This window comes from Athene noctua, chromosome 7 (genome assembly GCF_965140245.1).
Source record: "Athene noctua chromosome 7, bAthNoc1.hap1.1, whole genome shotgun sequence".
In the NCBI taxonomy this organism is placed as follows: domain Eukaryota; kingdom Metazoa; phylum Chordata; class Aves; order Strigiformes; family Strigidae; genus Athene; species Athene noctua.
The window spans coordinates 14,600,659-14,606,659 of NC_134043.1; positions in this window are offsets into that span (position 1 = coordinate 14,600,659).

The window sequence follows — 6,001 nt, forward strand, 5'->3', positions numbered from 1 at the left end:
TGACCGCAGCCTTCCCGATAATCTGTGCCAGTGCCCCTGACGTGTTCGGGGTGGGACAGGTGAAGCCTCCCCGCACCCTCAGGTGCAGCCCGGGGACCCTCCGGGTCAGGGTGCGCAGGGTCGGAGCGTAGGCCCAGGGGCGGAGCGGGGCGGCCGTCCGGGCCCGGAGGGCTGTCAGGGACACGGAGTGTAATGAGGAAGCAGAGCTGAGGGAACCATTTAACAAGGGTGGTGAGATATTGCTCACCTGAACAGTAGCAGTTATGTGCTTCAGCGACACACAGCTAACTGCTGCCTCTCGATTTCATGGAGCTTGCAAGTAGTTCGAGTGCAACTGCCAGGCCAGGGCAACGTCACTTAAATGGCAACAAGTCTGCACTGATGTCAGGGTTGCTGGGTTATCAGAATCCCTGCAGTGGAAGGAAATGAACCGGAGAGGGGGAACGGGGCTGTCTTCATGGAGTAACGCTTGGTCTTTGCTACATGTCCACCCAGATTTACCCTGCACATGGCCTAGAGAGTGATTTCTGCCTGTAAGACCTTGACAGAATTCTTCAAGGTATGTGGCATATTGTGCCTCTCGGCCGCATAAAGATTTTCCTATGTGGCCCATGGGAAGGTTGGCTTTGCACAACTTGATTGCGCTTTCATATATTTCTACTATGTGTGAAAAGGTTTGGTTAAAAAAAATCCTTAACATCCACTTATTAAAATACGTCTTCTAACAATGAGGTCTTTACTAAATAACAGACACATAGAATATAGTTGGGAATAAGTTATTGGATTTCACAGTTAAATTCCTAACCATAGCAAGATGCAGGATAATACTAAGGGAGTTTGCATGTACTCTTCTAATTAGGAAGCTTTCTAAAATCTCATTCTTTTGATGTTTGGAAACCTTCTGTACATTTCCAGCCTCAATTGTTTTTGTGCCAATTTTGTTCTTCTGCTTAAATAGCTCTTCCCTCTTAGCGGTGTTTACCCCCAATTACTTTTAAGAAAGCAGTCATTCTCCATTTTACTAAGCTAAATAATCCAGGCTCTTGTTGCCTCCGCTCCCTCTTCCTGAGTATTAGGACACACAGGATTCTCCAGTTGTGCCATCTTCTTTCAGGACTAAGTTGAATAAGGGGCTGGGAGACTGAATTTGGGCAGTCAAGCAGGAATTTCAGATAATGCACGAAGTCTGAAGCACTTTAAAATAATGGACTTTTAAATGATTATGACTAGAAAACAGTAATAAATTGCTGTTATTTAAACTTTATTAATGAAAGTCTATAAGTAAGATGACAAGGTTTGAAAAGTGACTGTTTCCCCTGGATTGAACAATTGCTAGGCTGATGATTTCATAAAGCCCCAAAAGAACACACAGAGCATCAGTAATGTTAGTAATGCCATTCCTTATTGTGGCCACATTGCTCCAGATCTTCTTGAACATCTCCATAGTTATACTGACAAACTGATGGCAGTGCACCTAGAGCCATCCAATAACCACATTCTGCATGTCTGAACTACTGCCAGCCTCTTGAGCCACAGATAAGATACACGTATTAAAGGGATCCTTAGCTGCAGAGTTGTCTTGGTTTCCTGTTAATTTTCTTTCAGACCATGGCAAATTTATTCATAAATTGCATGATAAGATACGTTTGCGTAATACAATTGCATAAATAGATACGTTTTAATCCATTTGCACATAGGCTTCAAAGTCTGCCTCTCAACATTTTTGTATGATTTTCTTTACTTGTGCCTCGTTGATGTCAAACATACGGTTATGTTCAATTTGAGAATAACAATAATTAATACATTACTTTATACAGAGTGTGTAATAGAGAAGCAAGCCAAACCACACAGTGTGACTGTAGAACTACACAACATTTGTTTGGCAAATGTAACCTTAAGCTGTTATGAAAGGGCTTGTTTTGCTAATCTAACACAAAATTAGTGACACATACAGATATTAAATGCTGGACGTTCCAAAGTTATTTCCTTGCGATACATTATTATTCCTATAATTCATTGTTTACAGAAGCCTTGATTCAAAGCCATAAATAAAAGTAGTGGAAGATTCCCACCGTGTGCAAAGTACTTAAGGTCTGTCCCGAAGTGCCTGAGTGCTCAATGTTTTAAAAATGGATACTGAGACAAAGTTCTGCAGCTCATGCTCTTACAACATCAACAGAACAAAATTGCACTGCAGGATATTTGCGTACAGCCTTTGCTCAGACCTTACAATGTGGAGTTCAGCAGAGATCTTCATTTGCAGAATTCTTGATTCCGAGTTATGTTATATACCCTGAGCGATCACTTCCCAAAGTTATGAATGAGAGCAAGCAAACTGAAACGTGACTCTCTCATTATTTACTCGAAAGAGAACACATTCCTTTCACATGTAAAAAGCACATTCAGCTCCCTTCTCTTTCAGTAGTGTGGCTCTTTTATATAAGAGCAAGTTTTCGGCTACAGTCTTCCTGCATATATAAGCAATGAAAGCTGCCTTTTGCATAGATACTTCACATAGCAAGAGCTTAATTTTCAAACCAGTGTGTGGGGATTTATCCGTACTGCCGCTGATGCCTTTTGGGGAGGTTATGTTATCTCATGACTAGTGATGTCCTGCTAGTAAAATGCCAGTATCTTAAACCATTTTGTCAAGTTAAACCTCACAGCTCTCGTATAAATGTAGGAACAAACAAAAGTTTCTCCTTTACTTAATAGATCTGTGGTATGTGTTTGTGCCAGCAACCTTATTACTCATGCAAGACCTGCCAACCAAGCTGTGATAATTTATGTGAGAGAAATGTATATTAAAAATGTGAATGGGATTTTAAACCTCTCACTGAAATACCATGCAAAAGGCTTTGTTGCCAAGATGACATACTTAAACGCTGCATTGAAGCAATTCAAGATGAATGACTCTCACCACAGGTGGAGTTTAGCTGGGAAAGGAGCAGGAGACAAGTCACTTAATCTTAACACTAAGATCAAGCATAATGTGTGTTTAATAGCAGATACATTTTCTATGAAGTGGGGTCCTGATTCAGCAAAACACTTAGACGCACATGGAAACTTCAGTGGCACAGGCACAACCTTAAAGTGAGAGTGGCCAAATGCTGTGTGGAGCGTTCCTCCGATCAGTGTGAACAGCAGGCAAGTTTGTGCTTGAACATGGCTTTGGGATCACTGTTAAAACATAGTATTGACTTCGATACTGAGCGTGCTTGCTCAGCAGTGTCCTAAGCAGGCTATGGGGACAGAATCGTTTCGCTCTTTGGGGCAGGGACTAGCTTTTTCTTTAAGTTTGTGCAATAGGTCTCCACAATACTAGTTGTTAGAACACTGTGCAATAATAATTTGTGTTAATAAGCTTGCTGCGGCTATTATCCAGTTCATAGGCTGTCTATATTTCTCTTAAAAATATATTAAAAAGATAACCCTCTAGGAATATGCTGAGAATGAAAGCTGATGGAAACATTAGTACCTACAGTTGCGGGACCACACTTTGCTAACTCCTTTTTACTTCAGCCAGCTTTCGACAAACTCCTTTGCGTTTAACACAACATCAAAGTACCTCAAGGTTGCATTTTTAGATACCCACTGCAAATACCTGAGCCTTTGGTGAATGCCATCTGTGCAATCACTTGTGGAATACTGTTTCTTTCTGCTTCTGTCCAAAAGAGGAATAGCATAAACTCTGGCCATTTAAATATAAAACCATAATAAAGCAGACCAAAAAAAGATTTTGAAGCATAAAAACTTTTCCAACTACATCAAGAACAGGAGATCTGCCAGAGAACATGAGGAACTAGCAGGCAACAAAGGTACAACAGAACCATCCAAGGAAACCACAGGAGAAGAGCTAAGTGCTTTTTTTCTACAACTGTTCTTTATGGTGGATTTTGAGGTGATTGCCACAACAAAACCTTTTTTAGGGGCAAAGTCAGAAAAAAAAATTCACAAAACTTAATACGTATGGTTTTGGAACAAATCGATAAATTATACGGTACTTGCCTGCCAGGACGACGTGTTTCTCACCCCAGGGTTCTAAAGGAACTTGGATCTGAAATCACCAAACTATTAACTGTGCTTAGTAATTTATGGTTTGGAGTGAACTCCACTTTGGAGGAATGGAAAGTGGCATATGACATTCCAATTTTTAGAAAAGACTTCAGGGAGAACCTGGAAACGACAGACCAGTCAAACACATGGCTGATCACCATATAATGGGAAGAGATGGAAACTGCAAAACTGGGAGTGCCTTAAAAATGTCAGCAATATCAGCAAATATTGATAAAGAGGAGCTGGCTTATATAGACTTTGTATAAACATGGGGATATTGGAGTCCTTCTGGACTGGCATATTCCAGTTCATTGGTGGAGGAAGACCAAATATGTACCATTTTCTGCTATCTCCTGCCTCGTCTCCTCTTCCCAGCTTGCCTTTATTCTTAGTCTAATTTCCACAGAAAGGAAATTCATATGTATGGGACAGAGGGAGACAGAGCAAATTCTGGGTATCTTCCCAGTCTGAACAATAAGGGGACTGTGGGGATGATATGAAGAACATTTAACATGCAGCCTAGATAGAGCAATTGTGTACACAGATTTCCCCAGACATTTTGAGAAAGCACGAGAGGTGAGCTCCTTTTGTGATTAGTAACTGCTTCAAAAGGAAGATGGATGGGTAAATGATCACAAAGAAGGGAGTAACCAATTCCAAAGGGACCTGTGCTTTAAAACATGTTCATAAGTGGTAGGTGAAACAGGATTGAACAGTGAGATGACAGTGTTTTCCAGTGATTCACAATTATTCAAGAAAACAAAAACTAAGACTGCTGGCACAAAATAGCAAAAAAAAAATCACAAGTAGGTGATAAAATAGCAGCTAAAATGCAATGATCACAGATGTTCACAAAAGGAAAACAAAAAATCTCTCTACCTGTGCAACATAGTATACTCTAAATTAGTTCATAACAGTGAGCAAAGATATTTTGGAGTCACTATGGATAGTCTTCTGAAATTGTTATCTCAGTTCTCAGAGAGGCAGGCAGTTAGGACTGATAAGGAGAGGAGAGAATGAAAAAGCAAACAAAACATAATGCTACTTGGGAATCACATTCTTTAATACAACACAAAATTCTGCTTATACCACCTCGACATGCATTAGCATCTTAAGCATCAGAATGAAGAAAACAGAAAAAAGAGTGACCAATTTGATCAGAAAGATGGACTGCTGTTTAAGTCGTCAAGTACTATGGGACTACCTGGAAAATAGATAACAAATGGGAGACAATACAGGCATCAAAAATCACATCTAACATGGGAAAGGTCAACAGGGAACAGTTACTAATTTCTGATGAGAACTAGGATGAATCTAATAGTATTTTTTCAGATGGAAGTGTAAAACAAAAGGAGGTACAATTTAAACATCTGTTTATAGTTTGGGCAATTCATTGTCATGAGATATTTTAGATGCCAGAAGTACTAAGGGCTGCAAGAAGTAACTAGACAAATTAATGGAAGAACAGGCTGCTTTGCAGAGAGATGGACAGAGCATCCAATTCTGTCCTTGGATTGCCAAAAATTGAGATGGTAAATAGGAGGAGAAATGAAGCTATAACTGCTCTGTCCTTACATTTTTACTATAGGCAACTGGAGGGTGCCAGGTTATCTGGACCTCTGGTGTGGCTCAATTTAGTCCTGCTTATATTACAGCTGCAGCAGAAGAAGGTCTGTCTCAGACTTTTTGCTTCCTCTCATATCCTGTGGGTATCAAACATGAGAAATCCCGATAAAACATTTCAATGATTTAAACCTCTAATGAACATTTTTAGGACCCTGAAAGGGATTTGATCAACATTTTGAGATGAGTTCCATAGTGATCTTATTTTAGGCAAACCAGTTGCATAGATATAAAGCCAAAAATGACCATTTACTTAGACCTCCACTTTGACTTAGCCCAAAGAACCTCACCCAGTAATTTCTGCAGCAAGCCTATAACTTTG